General features: G+C 55.2%; 1 protein-coding gene across 4 annotated transcripts in view; it reads right to left on the reverse strand.

Moving 5' to 3' along the window:
- SEPTIN9 (septin 9) overlaps positions 1 to 19,568 on the reverse strand; it is a 134,297-nt gene that overhangs the window by 21,022 nt on the left and 93,707 nt on the right. Inside the window, exon 1 of one of the 4 annotated variants that reach the window (XM_050319169.1) lies at positions 5,056 to 5,119. The exons of the other annotated variants lie outside the window; for them this stretch is intronic. The gene's annotated coding sequence lies outside the window, so the exon portion shown is untranslated. Of the gene's footprint in view, positions 1 to 5,055; positions 5,120 to 19,568 lie in introns of those variants that run through there. 4 annotated transcript variants of the gene reach the window in all.

Genomic DNA, 19,568 nt, shown 5'->3' on the forward strand with positions numbered 1-19,568 from the left:
ACAAGCAACAGCGCTGGGTTATGCAACAATTGTAACTCCTCCAGGCACCACTTTGTGTGCACAAAGCACCCTGGCCCCGTGGGATGGGACAGCAAACGGGGACACTGGTGCAGGTAAGGTGCAGCAGCATGCACGGAGAAATTAAGAAATTAAACAGAGAAGAAAGCCACCACCCACTTGTGAGAAAGGCCAGGAGCATCTCCAGCACCTCCTGGCTGCTCAAGCTCCGCTAAGGAGCCAGCAGCACACAGAGGGGCTGACCCAGCAAACCTGTCCCCAGCATGGGGAGCAGGCACCTCATGTTGCCTTCAGAGGGAGAGGGAGAGCTCGGGGCTTCCCAGCCAGAGCAAAGCCGTAGGAAGCACAGGGCAGTGGCAGGCAGCAGTTTGTCACATGGAACACCCTGGATGCACTCGAGCAGCACCACCAGCAGTGCAGCCCACGCTGCTTTCCAATCATCTGCTGGGAAAAAGGTGATCTAAAGCACCTGGTACCTGGCTCTTGATTGGGGAAAAATACAATAAAAGTCAATATATTGCAACTAGGAGTGTCTGGAGGACATCATGAGTGCAAAGACACCAATGTCCCAGCAGCACCAGCAGGCAGACTCCCGAGGGAAATGCCACAACTTCAGCTTCCCAGCACTGAGCTAGTGTTTTCTTAGCAAGGACTCCAGTATCCCACTTGGGTCCAAGAGGGTTGTGCCAGCAGAGGCAGCATGCAGGCCCACTCTGCAGCACAGGCACACAGGGATGCTGTGCCAGGTGGCAGGGAGCACTCCCCAGAGTCACTTGTCTCAAATAGAAAAACCCTAGAAATAACTTGGAGCAGAGCTGTGGATGTCTGGGACACGTCATGGGCATATCCTGGACTTGTTTGACCCACTGTGCTCTCTGTGGGGATGATGTCAAACCTGTGGTGCTGGCAGAGCCAGTATCACTGAGCTGATCCTTATGGAGCACTGCAGAGGGATAGGTTAATAAACACCCAATTACTATCTGAAATTCCTGATGGCCACTGAGTCCCTGGCAAAGCAGGATCAGACCTCACACACCACTGCTCCACCAGTGTCACTGTAACCTGGCTGTTGTCCCTCCCACAAGGGGACATTGCTCTGCTGATGGGGCAGAGAGCCCAGAGCCTGCAGCTCTCTCCTGCTCAAGTGTTCCTGGATAAACACAAAGCACATGGGAAGATGTGCCTGTGCCATATTTAGACCTTCTCTGCCAGGAAAACCCTCTCCACGTGGGCATCAAGAAAGTCAGGGCAGCGCTGCTCCAAGAGGAGACAGAGCCAGAGCTCCAGCTCAGGCACGGGCTGACTCCGGACAGCTGCTCCAAAGTTGATTTTGCCAAAGGCTCCAGGCTGTTGCACTATAATTGATGCATGTCAGGCACGAGCCAAACCCAACATCTGTGAAGCAGCAGATGAAAGGCACCCCATGGGGAGGGAAGCCTCCGGGAACCCCCCTGGAGACCCTCCTGCTCCTTCAGCCAACTGGACTCTGTGCGTGGGACGGGCTTGGCAAGGGGCTGCAGCAAACTGAGGGCTCAGACACGCTGTGCTGATGCCACTCGGCTGCCACAGCCCGGGACACTGCAGGCAGGGGATGCAAGGGCTCAGCTGTGGGCTCACCCAAAACCCGGGCTGGCAATCCTCACTGAAGATCTGGGAAAGTGATAGACAGGAGACTGGTGTCTCCACTGCAGATACACAAAGGTCAAAGAACCCTCACAGAGCCTGCACTGGGATCCCAGGTCCTGGCTAGACCCAGCAGCTCCATGCTCTGCTCCAGCGATGCACAGGGAGCAGGATGGTGGTGACCTGGGAGAGCAGAGCTGACCCTGGGCTGGGGCTGGTCATGGACCTGGTGCTCAGTGGCTGCACGGAGCAACTGGAAAGAGGCCAGGAGGCTGCACCTCTGCCATGGTTGCCTGTCAACAAATCCAAACCATTGGCAAACTACATAGATGCACATGCAATCAACGCTGATGCTTGCAGGGTAAATCCAAGATGCACCCCTCAGCACCATCAAGCACTGGCCACCTTTTGATGATGGTGTAACCAGTTTTGCAGAGCTACAAGTACCCAGAGGACCGGGACACTGTGGTGGTGGGGATTACTCCCTTTCCCGCCACTCAGCAGACACTGGAAACATCATGGGCGTATGGATTTATGCAAACACAGGGAGAAGATTCAGAGCAGTGAACAGTGCTGTATCAGGGTGTGAAAGCAAAATCACCTCCTGGGCAGCTGAGCATCCACAGAAGTTTTCAAGGGAGCAACGTGGACCAACTAACCTTTTGATTTTTGGGAGCAGCTATCTTAGAAAATTGTGCCTGTAGGGAGTAACAGAGACATTTTTAGATCTAAGGAGTGAATTTATAGCTCCTGGTTAAGCACAGCTGGCCGGCAGGACTGCAGCACGCGCAGCCTCCAGGGCCTCTCCCTTGGCACACTGAGCCAGAGACCACAAGCTATGGAAACCAATCCAACCTGCAGAGGAGGTGGCAAAGCCACAGCTCTCCCTTCCGAGGGGACAGGAGGAGTTGGGAGGGAGGGAGTTAGCAAAGCCAGGACTGGATGCAAACCCAGCATGGCCCAGGCACTACTGCTTTTTTCTTCTGCCCAGTCACTGCCCGGTGCTGAACACGGCAGGTCCATGCTGGCCCCACAGGGATGTGTGGGTACCAGGGAATGTGAAGCACAGCTTTCTGGTCTGAAATCTGAGGAGGGGCATCCAGCACCCCAGAAGTGGGCTCAGCCTGGCACACAGAGCCACTGCTGCAGACCCTGTAGCTAAGGGACTTCCCTGTTATTCAGTTGCAATCATCCGTACCTGGCTGGCACTGCCAGGCCCGAGCTGGAGTCCATCCCTTGCATCCTTCAGCATCAGGCTGCAATTTCAGGCTGGCCACCAGCCCAGGCCCACCTACCTACCAGTTATGTTTCCTTCTCAGCTTGCATTTCCACCTGGGTGCCAACAAACACAACCCAGAAATAGCAGAGTGTGCTTAACCACGCTCCATTAGACCAAATCCACCCAAGAGCTGTCAGAGAGGTGGCCAGGTCCCTCCAGAGCACACAAGATGCTCCAGCTTGAAGCCTTTTACTCAGGTGGGGAATAAATCCATTTTCAGAGGAAAAGGAGACAGCGATTCCTGCTCTGGAGTGAGCACTTCCTTAGGTGACCAGGCATGGCCACAGGCACAAGCTGTGGGCACACATCACACGCAGGTCCAGCTGTCCCCGCTTGCCACGTGCGCTTCCGTCCTCACTCACTGCGTGCTTCCCCTCCCTGCTCTGTGCTTCCCCTCCCTGCTCCGGAAGCGGGTCCTGTGCAGCTCACCCCTCCTGGCTCTTTTATTTACAAGAGATGGATGCTTCAGGGCTCCCAGTCGCTGCTTCCCTTCCCATCTTAACCCCTCCAGCTGCCGCAGGCTCTGGTTGCTGGCATTTTTGGGCTGGGATGCAGCGAGTTTATCCCGGAGGTCAAACTGTGGTGCCAACTCTACGACCTCAGACAGTTTCCTATGAGCTCTTGCGGCCCCCCCCAGATCTGGCTTGAGGCTGACCCACCACCCTGCCCCAGCTTGGACACGTGCAGCCCTGGCAGCACAAACAGCAGTCCAACATCCTCATTTCTCCAACCACGTGAGACAGCAGCTCTAAACCACTTATAGAAACCTGCAAGGAGTTGTTAGACTGTTCTCCTCCATGTTTAAAAAGAAGAAGATGATCAGGAACAACCCCAAGTGTTGGCTTGGGCATGTAGAGGTCTCTAGCCACACAGCCTCAGTAATCTCCCTCCGCAAACAGCTTCCCCTGGAGCTGGAGCAAGAGCTGACCCCAGAGCATTTCCTCCTCACTGGGGACAGCCCCATCACAGAGGAACTCTCCTGCACACAGATGCCAGCAAAAGCTGCTCCATCAACCAGCCCCTCAAACCCAGCACCAGCAGCCAGCACAGTCCTTGCACCCTCAGACAGGCTTAAGGTAGACATGCCCAGAGGGATCTGAAGACACTCTCAAAACTGATTCCCTGAGAGGTCTGAGGATGTGACCCCCTCTCAACCCCTGTCCACCCACCCTGGATGATGGTGCTCAGCATAGGAAAGGACATGGAGACCCTTCCCAGTCCCTGGCCAAGAGAAAGCACCTTCACCCCTGTCACCACTGCTCTGCAGAGCTCTGTGCTGTGAAAACAAAGAGGCAGGTAGTGCTCCCCAAACTCAGCTTGCACAGAAAACCCTTCAGGAGGAAGGAATCCACGGCTGGGTGTGCCCAGGGCCACCGAGCCTCACACCGGGCTGATGCCTGTGTCCCACGAGGCACTGACTACAGCTAAGGCAAAAAAGAGAGCAAGCCAGAGGGATTCACATCCTGGGGATTGCAGTTTAGCTTTCCTTCTTTTTTTCTCCTCCTTTTTGTTCCCCCCCCCCTTTCTTTAGTTTTCCTTTTTTCCCCTCTTTTTACTTGGTTTCGTTCTTTGAAGGGTAGAGGGGGTTTTCAATTTCTTTTCTGTTGTTATTGTTTCCTTTCTTTACTGAAGGCAGCTGCGCCCCAGACGCCCCCCGAGCCCGTTTGCGGGGGGCAGCAGCCGCAGCCGGAGCAGGGAGGGCAGGAGCCCGGAGCCCCGGCGGGCAGGGCAAGGCAGGGGGCGAGGGGCTGCCCCCACCCGGGGATGGGCAGGGGGTGCCCCCCCTGCCACAGCCGCTATTCATCCCGGACAATGCCGGCAGCGCGGCCAGGCGGTGCCGAACAGCGGCCCCTCTTGCGGGGCACAGGGGCGAGAGGGGGCTCAGGGGCGAGCCCCCCGCAGCTCCCGGGTACCCCTGCCCCGGGGGGGATGCCGTGCCCCGGGCGGGACCCTCCGCACGGCGCTGCGATGCTCCCCGTGGGAACGGCGGGACCCCCACCACCCCACCCGGCGCTCGCAGGCGCTCCTCCAGAATAATTCACCCCCAAAAAAGAGCTTCCCCTCCCCAGCATAATCCCCCCCTCGGCTGCCCCCCGGCTCCGCGGAGCCCCCGCCCCCGGGCACCGGCGACTCACCCGCGGCGGCGGCGGCTCCGGCAGCCGGCGGCTCCCGCCTCCTCCCGCGCTGCCCTCTGCCTCCTCCCCCATCGCCCTTCCTCCTCCTCCTCCTCCCCCATCACCCTGCCTCCTCCCCCTCCAGCCCGGCCCGGGGGGGGATGGAGCCTCTTCCCGGGAAGTTGCTTCGCCCCCGGGCGGTTTCCATCCCCCTCGCCGCTTGCAGCCCGGCCCGGCCCAGGGGGGCCCGCAGAGGGTGAGAGGAAGAGGAGTTTGGGGGGCACGTCCCACCCCATGGGAACCCGAGGCCACTCCCGGGTTCACGCAGGAGGTGCGGGGGTAATTCCACGGGAAAAGAGAGAGACTGGGACAAACGGGGCAGCCCCAGCACGAGGAGAGCCCAGTCCACCCGCTGCTCCAGGGACAAGGGGCAAGGTCCCGTCCCCATCACTGAGCCCAGGGAAACCTGCCTTTTGCTATCGAGCATCCCGAAATTGTCCCAGCAGAGCCCCAAAGCAGTCTCGGGTGGGGGTGAGCACTGGGAGCATGGGCTCACTTTGCTCTGCAGCTGGTTGAAAATCCCTGGGCTGCATCTCACATCTGTCGGGGAGGAGACAGCAACTTACACCCACGGGCATGGTTGTTCTCTAAACTGATGTCAATTAAGCTAAATAAAGCTATTAGCTGTCTCCACAAGCCCTTTCTGCCTCATGCCTTGATCCCAGAGCTTTCCCACCTCCCTCTCTCTCCCCCACGAACAAAGGGAAGGGCCTGGCCGTAGGAAGGAAGCCACCTGGCTCTGCTCCCTCTGACATATGATGTCTCAGCTACCTTGGTGTGGGGCAAAACCCCCTTGGTGATGTTCAGCAGTGATGCAACACACCAGGGGCAGCAGGCAGGGAGAGCCCTGTAACATTCACACTGTCCTGGCTGCAGGGCCAAGAGCAGAAGAGGCTTTCTCTCCCATCATGGCCAAGATGAAGCCAACCTGCCTCTTTTGGACTCCTGGTTCCGACACGTTACTTTGACCTACCCTGTGACCTTGGGGTATTTTTCCCCCCAGCTCCCTGCAGTTCTCAGATGTGCATTCCCAGAGAGAAGCCTGGGGGTGACCAAAGGGTTAAGACAGATTTGCACATTTGCAGTCTTCAACACCCAAAGGACACCATTTCCCACGAACAGCCCCGTGCACTGGACTAGTACTTATCCTTCCTTTTTGACCTATTAACAACATCACCAGCCTCTGTCAGACTCCTGCTCTCGATGCAAAATCTTCCACCAATGGCACCACAGCCCAGCCTGCACTGTCTCCTGCCTGTGGCTTTAGTTTGGCTGTCACCTTCCTTCTCCACTTCCTGACCACCAGCAGTAGTGGATCTTCCTCCACATGGTGCAGCTGCCACACCCCAGGCTGGCAGCATCCCCTCCTGTGATGCCCGGCAAGGCTGGCATGGGCTGTCCTGCAAACGATTTGTGATCAAGGGAGAAAGACTCTCATCCCCCGACATCAGCAAGTGCCACAAACACCAATTTCTGAGAAACCTCCACCTCCACCTCCAGCACCCAGGCAGGAAACCCTCAATCTGCTTACACTGCAGCTGCGTGCAGCTTTCTGCCGGATTACACCACTTTTTATGACTTATTAAAGCTTTAACCCCTATCAATGGGCATTAGTGTTTTAATCTCCCTAATCTCCTGGAAAATCCTATGCTAGATTCCAAACTGGGCTTGCCCAAAGAGCAGCTGGGTCTGTTTGCAAGTCTCTCCAGCCTTGATTTAGCTGGAAAAAGGCAGGAAAAGGCTGCGCCGTGCTCGCTTGGGTGCTGTGCTTGCACGAAGAGATAAGGAAGGATCTCAGGTGCATGTGGGCTTTGCAGATATAATCTATTCTACGTGTCCCTGCCATTAAGTTAACCACATCTGTAAGGTTGTGCCGGTGATAAACATCCAGTACGGGGTTCACTTGCCCAAACTGAGATCAGCAGAAGGGGGGTGAACACAGCGTGCGCAGCCACATCAGCCAACACCTCGCTCCTTGGTGTATTTTTCACATTGAAACCATGGCCATGTTTTAGTCTTGCCCATAAGAGAAAAAAACCCAACCAATATAGAAAAGTTTCCCCCCCATGGTCACTAAAGCCCTGCAAAGACACTTCGTAGAATCACAGAAGGGTTTGGGTTGGAAGGGACACTAAAGATCATCTCATTACAACCTCCCTGCCATTGGCAGGGACACCTTCCACTAGACCAGGCTGCTCCAAGCTTCATCCAGCCTGGCCTTGAACACTTGGAGGGATGGGGCAGCCACAACTTCCCTGGGCAACCTGTGCCAGAGCCTCCCCACCCTCCCAGGGAAGAAATTGGGGCGGGATGGGAACTCAACACTGTGTACAAGTTTTTTCTCAGATTAATTAGTAGAAAATATTTTGTTTCAACTCCTATCTCATCTCTCCCAGGAGCAAACAGAGGTGGGAGAGCAAGCAGCGCAGAAGGACAACAAAGGGGCATTCTCAGCCTCAGAGCAAGTACACAGGACTTTGGGAGCCCTGCTGCTCCTCATGATGGCTCTCAGGTAACTTGGAGTGTTTGCACAGATGAAGCACTCACAGGGTGACAAACAGGCTCCTCTGGGATTTGCTCTTACAGGAGAATCTCTCTATTCCTGTAGTGAGAGCAGGGCCCTGCCATACTTCTCCCTCTTTTCTGGCTCTGCACACAGGCAGGACCCACCAGTGGAGGAAGGAAGAGGCCTTACCCCCCCAGTGCAGATGAACAGGAGAGGGATTAAGTGACTCACCCAGGGTCATGTAGAGATCTTACAACAGAGACAAGGACTGGATCCAAATCCCCTAACCAAGAGTTTTAAAATCACAAACTCATTTTGTCCTCTTTAAAACAGTAATGATCAGAGTTAGGAGCAATTCTAGAGAAGGCCCCTTGCTGTTGTAAGTCATAGCAAGGGATATGAACCACAGATCCATCTCTTGGTCTTGCCACTAATGTGAAGTATTAAGGAAGACTCCTGCCTTCCTTCTGTATTCCAGTCTGTACTACTTTGTGGAACATCTCTGCAGGTGAAAGCAGGTCCTGATGTCACGGCCACACTGCACAGGGCAGCAGGGACAAACCCCCACGTTAGTGCAGGGCTGGCAGGGCTCACTGGACAAGGTGGTCCAGCACTGATGCTCAGAAAAGGTTGGGAGGCAGCAGGAGGAACAGCAAGGATTTCAATAGTACCTGCGTTTTAGAAAAATCCCAACCTTTGCACCAGAAAACCACCTGTCCAACTCTAAGAAAACATCAAATCCCTTGAGCACAGCACGAGCAGCACATGTCCTCTGGCAGGAATGCTGAAGGGACATTTCCAATTTCACTGCACCACAGTGATCCCCAGTTAAAAGTGCACTGTTAGGGCTTAGCAAATAATTTTTACTGTTTTAATACTGCAGCAATTGCTGACTACCTGCAAGTCCCCAATGACTTTGACGGACAGCTGGAAATCCTGCCAGCTATATTTATAATCTCAGATCAATAGCAGAATGAAAAGCACATCCAGAGACCTTGGTAAAGCACCAGGAAGCTCAGTGGAAGGCAGCATGACCGAGAAAAGGACATGGGCTTGCAGGTCACAAGACTAAAATTTAATTTTTTTAACATGGAAGGAGACACCATCACTTCTAGCAGGAGCAGAAAGGATCCCACACTGACAGGAACATCTAAAACCAACTTTAGTGCTTTTCTAAGAGCCTGGGTGCAGGTCTATAGGTGTTACCACCCAGGGAGGGTTCTGGCAGGCAGCCACACCATGGTCCCTTCAGCATGTGCAGGGTAACCCTCCAGAAGATCTCTAAGACCTACAGATCAATGATATTTCCTCCTCTCTGGCTGTATGGAACTCTCAAGCCTATAGATGACGCTGGGTTGTTTTTTGTTCAAGCTACCTGGCTTTTGGCATCGAGCAGCTTCTCTGAGCAGCCCATGTCAGAGAGACACCTCTGCAGGTGTCCCACTGCTTCCTTCATAAAAGGAGCTCTTGGGTGGCTTAAATCTCCCTAGACAGAGAGGGCAGTGGAGCAGCAGGCAATGTGGGGTGTAGGAGCTGCTGGGAGCATCCCGGGACCCTCCAGAGCAGGGACATCCTGAGCCAGCACAGGGAGCAACCACCACCTACCCCTCCATGCCGTGGCCAGGGGCAGGAGCCAAACCCACCAGCACCACTGCACCACGGCTGTCCTGCTGAACTCACATTACTCTCGGCACCAGGGCTGTCCCAGCTTCCACCACACCAGAGGCTCCTGTAGCCGGACACCTCCAGGCCGCTCCCATTCTCCAGGAAGGAAGGAAGGAATTATTTCACACGCTGTCATCAGCCATCATGTGCAGCTGGCACAGTGTCCTTGGAGTGAGTCACTCGCTCCCTGGGGAGGCCGTGCCTCGATTCCCTGTGTCGCATCCCAGCAGAGTCCCTGCAGCAGCCTCCCTTCCTCCGGCACATTCCCTCTGCAGAGGATCTGCAGCGTCTGCTCACTTGAGCAGGGAAGGCAGGAGACTCCTTGCCACGCTTCAGCAATCCACCATTTTCCAAAAGGGAACAGGCTTTGCTAGGAAGACACTCTGGAGTCACAAATATTTGGAAAAAGCGAGAAAGAAACCCCTTCCTCCCAGCATCCTTTTCCCTTGCAGGGAGCGCCGGTTTGGGTACCGCCATGCCAGTTTGGACAGACATAAAGCACTCTCAGCATTTTCCAGGCACTCCCCCTGGTCTCAGCTCTGAGCACAGGTTTTGCTCAGCAGGGACTGGTCTGCCTTGGCACTGAAATGCTGCTGCTCAAGTCCCCAGGACAGCTCTGCAGATGGCACAGCTCGGCCATGCCCAAGGAAATGCACTCGGCTCCTTCGGCTCTGCCTCTTCCTTAGGAGCAATTCCCAGCCCTCCTCCTCAAGGGCATGATCTACTCCCCAGGCACCTCCACAGACTATCACAAAGGACAAACTACCCCGGAAAAGAGTAAACCAAACTCCTCTGTATCTCACCCTGCCAGCAACCCAGAGCCCCACTCTGCAAATCCCTGCATCCTGCCCTGCAGAGAGAGGGGAAGCAGATGGAGCCTTCATGTGTCCTGCACTCCAAGGGGCACCTCACAGAGCCCCAGCATTCTACAACACTGCCTCTGTTCCTCTCACCACCAGCAGCACGGTCAAAGAGGACCCAGCAGCAGGGGCAGAGGAGGAGTTTGGTGAAAATAAACAACAGGGAGTGAAAAATTCAACTGCCTGAGGACACCCCAAAGGTGCTCAAGTTGTTTAAACTCTATTTCACCCCAAAGGAGTATCTCCTCTCTAGATGGGGAGATGCCCAGGCAGTGACATCCCCGGAGGTCACAGCATCCACCTGGTACAAACCAGGCTGCAAAGTAGGTACTGGAGTGTCCCAAGGGTCCCTGCAGGCCTTCTAAACATCCGTGCTCATCACCAGCAGTGTGACGGGTAGGCGTCTGTGCAAGCTGCACACAATGGGCCTTTCTCCATCCTTTGTCTGCTGCCCCCTTTTAAACCTATAAATTCAGTTTGGACGTAAAGAAGAAAGAATTTAGGGCATCCTAACCTTGAAAAGAAGGAAAACTCCATTCAGGCTGCCAAGCTGCCAGGCTGTCTCCTGCAGCTTAATTAATAGCAACCCATCCCCAGCAAGCCACTGCAGCGCCAGCTGTCTCCTCGGATGGAGGTGCCTTGCTACGAATAATAGTGCTTTGTGTTTTGATGGGAAAAGGTCAGGAGGATAGCAGGGGGGAGGAGGACGGGTGGGAGGGAAATGCGTTGCTTCCCTGCAGTTCCCCACGCTGCGAGCGAGTCCCACTCAGTCCCCATCTGCTCCTGGGTCAGATCTGGGAGATGGCAACACCCCTCCAACAGCCTTGGGGCGATCACGTCCTCACACGCAGCAGAGAGAAGGACACAGGGAGAATTAAGGCCTGTGGCCTGCACTCCCACTGCTGCCTGGGGAGCTCCTCCTGATGCCACTTTGACATGATCCAGGCCCCCTGTGGGGAAATCCCTGCTCTGCTCTTATCAGGAGCCTCCCTGATAACAGCACAGGATCCGAGCTGCAGGGAGCCGGCACTGGGTGCCCCTGCCAGCTTTTCCAGGCCACCAGAAAGAGACATTCCCTGCTGCCCTTTGGCTTTTGCATAAGTAGGTAAGCCAAGCCAAGGCTCAGAGCAATGTGGGTGAATCCAAGGTGATGCAGCAACGAAGCACAGGGGAGGGAAACAAGGCAAAATGGACCCAAGCCCTGCATGTGCAGCATGAGATGCCACAGCCATGAAATCCCTTTCATTTCTGCTTGGCCACAGCAGATCAGTGCCCAGCACCAAGTACTAAACCAAGAGTCCTTGGATCCTGGGCATGGGAGCCGAGGGCTCCCAGGAGACATACAGGCTCTCTGCCTGTCACTGACCTGCTGCTGGCTGGTTATTCAGCCCTCCAGCTCCCCTGGCAAAAGAAGGTCCTGGCCCAGCCCAGTTCCAGCACTGGGCAGGGCATTGGTATCCTGGGGAGCAGCACTGACACGGTCACTGCTCTCTAAGGAGCACACAGGCAGCTCTCACGCACTGCCAGCTGGTCTGGCCTCTGTTCTCACTGTCACTTTTTCCCCCTCCTTGTTCCACCCATGCCCATCTGTGCCATCCAGGCAGCCTGGGGCTGCCCCAGCATGGAGAGGGCTCTGTTCCCAGTGCAGGACTGGGGCACATCTCCCCTTTCACTCATTTAAGAGAGATAAATAATGCCAAAGAAATACAGCAGAAAGCAGCATTAGGGCAGGTCCCTGTCCCATATACATGTCCCCTACTCAGGCACCAAGGCTTTGCACTTCATCCCCTGGCTGTGCAGGGGGAGGACACAGCCCACAGTGCCCCCACCTCCTCCCAGAGCCACCCCAGGAAAAGATCCCTGTTGCTTAGCAAAGGGCCATTCATCCCCAGAACTGTGTGGGATGACAAAGGGTTAACCCGCTGCAGCTGGGCCAGAAATACATCCAGGACAAAGAGAGACTTCATGTCACCCTCATCCGCCCAGCGCTGAGAAAAAGGGGCCTTAATCCGATTCCCAAAGAAAATGTGGCTTTTACAGCCCCGCCTGGCCAGGACCCTCCAGCAAGTTGTGCAGCCACGGCAAGAGTTAACCTAGTTTGAGAAGAGGCCAGAAAATGGGAAGAGAAATCACTTTTCCACAAGCTTGTGAGAAGGGAGAGCTGGGTGGAGGCGGCTGGACCCAGGCAGCTTTCCTGCAGCAGGATCAGGGGGACAAGGATGTCTTATCTTGGCAAAGTCTGATGGCCCCAAAGCACTCCCAGAGCAGCCAGACCTCAGCTATGGTTTTCACAGGATTTATCTGGGACTGGACAAAGCACCACTGCTGAATTCCCACCGAGCATTCCCTGCCATAGCAATCACCAATGTCACGGTGAGGGACCTGTGAGCACCCCAACACTGCCTGGCATTTTGGGGACCACACCCCAGGATGACAAGGATGAGCCAGCATGAGCCAGAGATCTTCAGGGTGTTAATGGCAGAGCTCTGCCTCCTCCCTGCCAGGATGGGAACAAAACCAGGGGTGCTGCAGGGAAGCAGACAATGCTCACATCCACTAGGGAGGCAGTTGAACTGTCTTTGCCTTCGTCTCCCAGCTGACACCCGGGCACACATCCCATGGTGCAGTGTGCCACCCCATCTTACAGGATGGCCCCAACAGCTACGTCCCTGCAGCAAATGGAGTTTGTCAGTCTGGCCCCTCTGCCCCGGCTCCTGTTACCTTGATGTGCCCACTTCTGTGCCCACTCCCCTGGGGATTTTTGGACAGGCACTCCTAGGATGCCACTGAGCTGTGTTTGCAAGATTAACTCTTTCACTCCAGCTTTGGTGGTTATTTTTTAACAAAAGATGTAGCTTTACCATACCCTTCCCCTCAAAGCACCAATCAAATCTCAGGGATAAATTAAAGAAAGTACAGTTGTATCCAGCCATAAGGTCACAGCACCCAGCAGGCATAACCCCAGGAGAGCTGGCCTTCCCTTTCCCAGGCCAGCCTTTCCCACGTAGCAGAGCAAAGCCCAGGCACGTTATCCAAGGATCAACAGCTCCAGCGCAGGTTTCACCCAGCCCCAGCACAGCTTCGACGGGGCTGGATGCGGAGTCAGGGCCATACGGAAATCACAGCATTTAAAACCACAGGCTATAAAAATTCCACCGTGCTCAGAGAGGGGAAGTCTGGATTCCCTGTGGAGAGGCGTCAGGAACCACCACTGCCGGGTTATTAGCTACCAAGCCATTAGACCCTGCCACATCTGCATACCTCGAGCTATGGCCAGCACACACCGGCCTGAATGGCTGTGAGGTCAAACACATTCACACATCACCATCGAGCTACCCACCAGACCCACAGGTAGTTTGATCTCAGCATGGAAATTCATGGATAGCAACTACAATAGCACAGAAGGGGTCATAGCTCACAGGGCTGTCGCAGTCCACTCTGTGCTCCAAGCTTATTTTATCTCAACACCTACTTATGTGCACTCAGAACGCCCTCACAGCAGGGCACACATGCTGGACAGCTGTACTCCTCCTGGAGGCTGTATCCTGCAATCTGGAATCACACCTGGACTAGGCAATGCTGCTTATGGGTTTATGTGTAACCGCAATTCTTGCTTTTTTGCAATTTTACAGGGTGGTGCCTGAGCCACTACTCGTCTGAAAACCAAAGTTCAACCCAGCATTGCCTCCACATATAAACCTCCCACCCACTGGCCCAGGCCCACCTATCTCCAAGAGGAATTCAGTCAAACCAACCAACAGCCATGAGCACCAGGGAACCCAGGACCCTCAGCCAGCACACCTCCAACAGCAGCATAAAATCCCTTCCCACCTTGGAGTTGCACCACCAGTCTGCTCCATCTGCCACACCCACCATGCACAGCAGCAGGAATTCAATAAAATTAAGCAACTTTAACCCAAAACTTGTCTGGCGCTCTGGTAGGTTGTCCCTGCACTGCTCTGGTCCTTGTGTTCCTGCAAGCTGACCCTTTAAAGCAGCAGGAGCAAGCCCAGTGTGCTGTGCAGGGCACACACCAGCTCAGTTCACACAGGGCTGCATGACCGTGGCTCCAAAGAGGGGTTTGGGGGCGAGATGGAGTGACCTGTGATTTATGGAAGGGCTGTTCTGACTATAAATTCTCCAAGAAATCCTTATTTAAACAGCTGGGTGTATGCTGGAAGGCACAGCACAGGGCAGCAATACCAGCCCCATTGCAGCCCTGCTGCTCCCCCAGCCCCGACCTGCTCTGGCAGAGCCGAGATTGCCTCAGCCCTGAATACGTCAGCCCAGATCCATCCCGGATGCTCCTTCCCTAAATGAAGTGTGGTCACACCAGGATGGATATAAAAAGCCTGGCCTGAAATCCTCTGGCGTGGAGCGTTTCCCGCATGGAGGCTGCCTATAGGCAGGAGCAGCACGGGCAGGAGCGGGACCCTCAGCTGCTTCCAAGGAGTGCGAAGGTGCCCAGTGACAGGGAGACACTGGATACAGTGGGAAAGGGTGATTCCTGGGGGCACACACTGACACGGCCCGGGTCGCCGTGCCCAGCACCTCCAACCTCTGCCGGACTAAGGCAAGCAGAAAAACCCCTGTGCTTGGCAAGTCCGGAGGGTTCCCCCGGTGTCACCTACACAGGACGTGTCACGGCAAACAGCCCGCGGGAGCGGCGAGGGGAGAATGCAGCGGGGCATTCAAATTATTTAAAAAAAAAAGAAAGGGAGGACAAAACCAGTGCAGAGGTTCCCAGCTGGCCGGTTTGCAGAACTCCAGTGCCGTGACACCGCACGGGACAAACTGCGGGAGGGGACTGCGGGGACCGCACATCCACGCGGGGCCGAGCGCGGTGTGACCCGGTTGCAGCCCACGGAGCCCCGTCCCCAGCCCCGCCGCTGCTTCTCCTCCTCCCGCCGCGGGGCTGGGAGAGCCCCTGCGTTCCCCCCGGATCCCCTATTCCGAGGAGCCCCCATCCCCATCCCGGAGCACTCACCGGCGGCAGCAGCTCCAGCGCGGGGCCTGGACCGGGGGACGGGAGGGGCTTGGCCGGGGCTGGTTCAAAAGAGCCAATTAAAGAGAGGGGAGGCGAGTCCCACTTCAGTGGGCTGTGCCACGCGTGGGGGCAGCAAGCAGCCGGCACCCCCCACACCTCGCTCTCGGGGCCGGGGGTCCCGCGGGCAGGAGCCTGAACTTTTTCCCTCCATGAAGGGAGCAGCTCTCCCCTGCCAAGCAGCTGGGCATCCTCATGTGCCCTGTCCTCACGGTGTCCCCAACCCGGTGTTGTCTCTGTCTCCACGGTGTCTACATTCCAGTGACATCCCCAGGCACCCCCTCCCCATACTGTCTCCATCCCTGCAGTGTCCTCATCCCTTTGATGTTCCCAGCCCTGTGGCATCCTCACACCCCTGCCCTTTTTGGGGGGCTGGGATGTCCCCAGGGCTCTAGGTGACACCAGTGCACCCCACAGTGCATCCCCCTGCACAGGAGTGGACGTGTGCACTGGCCACAGTTTGCAGCTCAGGTTTTGGGGCTGCTGCATGTGGCTGGGGCAGGATGGGTGAGAGGAGGGGAGAACAGGAGCCTGCTTTTGGGAAGCACTTCCCACACAGGCACTGAGAGCTACAGAAAAGGGCTGTGGAGAGGAGCCCTGCACCCACCAGTGCACACAAGGATGCTCAGAAGATGGGTTTTCCCCAGTGCTCATCAGGACAAGGGGTCATTTAACACCAGGAGATTCCTTTCCCACATCAGTTCACAACCAGCTTCCAGAGCAGAAAGCAAGGAGGCAAACATGGGCTGCCAGACCTCTCTTACGTCACCAGACACGCTCCCCATGATGCCACAGAAAAATGCATTTGCCAAAAGTAATGTAAGAACATCTCCAACGCAATCAGCAAAGCCCACACAGCCACACATCTGCCGGGCTGGCGAGGCTGCAGCAGCCCCTTCCCACCACCTGCACATTTGGAAACCACACCTGGCCCCTCCGGCTGGGGCAGGGCTCCCAAACTCTGCACAGACCTCCCCACAGGCAGCACTCTCACCTTTGCCTGGCATCACCAGCAAACAGGGTCTCTTTCCACTGCAGAGCTGTGGGAGCTGGGCGAGTACACTGCCTGCACCAGGGTCCCAGACTGCTGGGAGCTCACACCCCAGGGAACCCTCACTGCCTGGATTGTGTCAGGGTTGCTGCCACCCCGTTTCACCCCCAGGACCTGTCCCCAGACTGCTGTGACTCCCCTCTGCCTCTGCCAGTTCCAACCCTGGTGGCTGAGGCTCAGCCCCACACAACAAAACTCCACAGCGAGCCCGAGCGGGTGGCAGAGCCGGCTCTGCCTCCTCCCTTAGCACAGGCCCTGACAAATCACTCTGCTGTGACTGTGCCTGCATTATGTCCCTGGTATTTTCCCCCCTGCTAAGCCATTGCTCTATTTTTCCTCTCCTTACCCTTTAAACCCCCATGTACTCATTGCATGGCCACGCTCCAGCTTGCCCACTCCACCACTCCCCACTGGCACGGCTGTGGAGGCCCCAGCACAGCCCTTGCCACAGCTTTTTATTCCTCAGGGCTGGGGAGATCTCAAGCAGAGAGACTTACTCAGCCAAGGATGATGAGAAGGACAATGCACGCTGCCCAGTGCCTGTGAGAGCCAAGGATGCTTCAGCACCTATTTCAGCTGCCTCCCCAGCGAGTCTCCCCCTCAGCTTCTGAAAAGTTTTGCTCAATTCTCCTCGAAAAGGTCTCACAAAAGCAGATCCCTCCTGGCTCTCTGCCTCCCTCACCACCAGACATGAAAAGCACTCCAGTTTCTCCCTGGGTAACGCGGGTAAAAAACCTCCAACATCAAAGGCACCACACAAGAGTTCTCACCCCCCCCCGCCCCTCCCAGGCAGCAGTGCTGGGGCTGCCCTCCCTTGAAAGCTCAGCAGCCTCGGTGGTTGAGGCGCCAAGTGTGCTCAAAACACAGTTTTTTGTTGGTTTTGTTGGTTGTATTTTTTTTTTTTTTAAATAAAAAGCTCAGCCACAAAGTGGGGGACTTGGGGGTAAATCTGAGCCAGGCTCTCCTTTGGGGGCAATGCAAACAGCGCAGTGCCAGTGGGGGTTTGCTTGCTGTCTGGCATGTGGTCACCCAAGAAAAAGGGGAGCAGAAATATCCCTTGTGCCAGTCCTGTCTGCTCGTTGCCCAACTCTAAAGGAAGCCACTAAGTGTCCTGAAGCAAAACCACAAGCACCCTCCGAGTGAGCAGATTCCCATGGATTTCTCAGCAGCCTCTGCAACTCCTCTCCTCCGTCAGCAAAACAGAAACAACATTTCCCCTCCTTTGCGAAGCACTTTGATATCTGCACAGCAAAGCAGGGCGAGGGAGGGGTGTTTACTTTCCTGGAAACAGGGAGCAGCATTTACACCCAAAACAACAAGGCCTCAGCACAAAATTCCGGGGGAGAGGGAGCAGTTGCAGATGCAGCAGGAATAGCTGTGGATTCAGAAAATGAGGAGGGCTAGAAAATAGCTTCAAACACCGCAGGGATTTCAGAAAGTCCTAGGACCACATGGTTCTAGGTTCTTCATCCTCTTCCATCCACACAGACGTTGTTCCTGCCAGAACACCGCCTGCCCGGGAATGTTAGGTTCATTTTATTGCTGGAACATGGAAACAACCTTCGTTTGCAGGGGGGAGGTGGGAGGGCTCTGCCGTTTAACACTTGGCTGCGCTCACGCTGTGATTAATATCACCCGATGCACAGATACCAGATGTTCTCGGGGCAGGCTGGAGCGTATCCTAAATTGCACCAAGATGGAATTTCAGGGCAATTTTCGGGGAGTGTTGAGGGCAGGCACTAATGGCAGAGGAGAGATTTACACAGATATGCAAGAAAAGAGAAGCCTGTGGGGTTATGGCACTGGTCGTAACCCCTGGGCCAGTTGCAATACCATGGGCTGCGCTTGATAACCAACACCTTGTCATTTTGGGGGCACTTACTCCAATTCCTGATCTTTAGCAAGCCACAAGCCCACTAAATCTGATTTCCACATGCTCCATACTCCTGCCTCTGCTGATTCCCTGGAGCTTTAGTTCCAGGAAGGAATTGCTGGCACAGGAACAGCAAACACTGGTAAGGTTGGACCTCTCCATGCTGCTTCCCCAGGGTCCCATCGCAAGTCCATTCCACAGCAACCCCCCTAACCGAGTGCCTCACTCCATCAGCAGCTTCTCTCCGCCCCTATGGGGAGGAGTGCCTGGGGTCACCTACATGGGTGTCCATTTAATTAGAACCAAATCCTATTGTGCTGGAGATGGAGTCATTCCAGCTTTCTGGAGGCCACGCACTGCCCTGTTGGACAGCTGACCTTGATCAGGGCCACTTCTGGCTCACTGCTGGGTGCAGAGTGATGGGGGCATCAGCTCATGGCAAGTGGAGCTGAGACCAGAGTCCTGTCCCTCTCCAGCGTGACACAACTCAACACTTTCTCCAGGATGGGGAGCACCTCACTGTCCCAAGCAGCCACTGAGCAGCAAAGTCTCTCTGGATCTCAGTGCAGCTCTGCAACCACAGAGGGATTCAACCAGCAAATACTGAGGGGTCCAGATAAGGAGGGAATCTGCTGGAGTACCTTCAGCATGGTAGAACTGCGTGATGGCCACTATGAGATTTCAGAGACCTCTCTTCTCTGTGCATGGTTCCTTCCTGCTGATCTCAAACATAGGCCAAGGCTGATTCCTTGAAAACTGAATTTAGGCAGTACCTGGACCTGCTGGTTTTCTCTTTTCTTTGCCCAGGTTTGGGAGCTTTCCCAAACCAGGTTATCCCCACATAGAGGTGGCCAGGCTGTGGTTCACACATCACTTTAATAGCCCTGGGTGCTGCTGATTACATGACTGGTGGCAATCACCAGGGCTTGTACCACAGGACACCAAGTGGAGAACAGAAAGTTCTGGAGTCCAGGGCAGAAAAAAAAAGTGCTCTGTGTCTTCTGTTGTAGGCTTTAAAAGAAGCAATGAAAAAGAGCATTTCCCCTCCCTGAAACTCCATAGACATGCTTGCTGCTGACAGGGAAAACCTGGGACTGTGTCCATCTGTCTGGGCAGGACCTGCAGCGACTCTGGGCGTGAGAAACCCCACATTCCACATCCCACGGGGCTGCCTTTGTGCTTCTACTGAAATGACAGGGTCTGGTTGGCACCTAAAGCCTGATTTGGGGGTTCATCAGGGCGGGAAGGAATGGTAATTTCCCTGCAGGCTCCCAGCTACAGCTATAAAGGACTTCACGCAAGCAAAGTCTCTCTCTGTCTCTCCTTCATTTTTTCCCACCACAGAATTGTGTTGTGCACACAAAACCATCGCTGACTTGTGAATTTACACCCTGAAAGCAAAAGTAAAAGATCTCTGTTATTCACTTCTTTCAGCAAAGGTTAAATCCTACCAAATACATCAGCTTTTGTGGACA

This window comes from Myiozetetes cayanensis, unplaced genomic scaffold (genome assembly GCF_022539395.1).
Source record: "Myiozetetes cayanensis isolate MyiCay16 unplaced genomic scaffold, myiCay2020 scf22, whole genome shotgun sequence".
Taxonomy (NCBI): domain Eukaryota; kingdom Metazoa; phylum Chordata; class Aves; order Passeriformes; family Tyrannidae; genus Myiozetetes; species Myiozetetes cayanensis.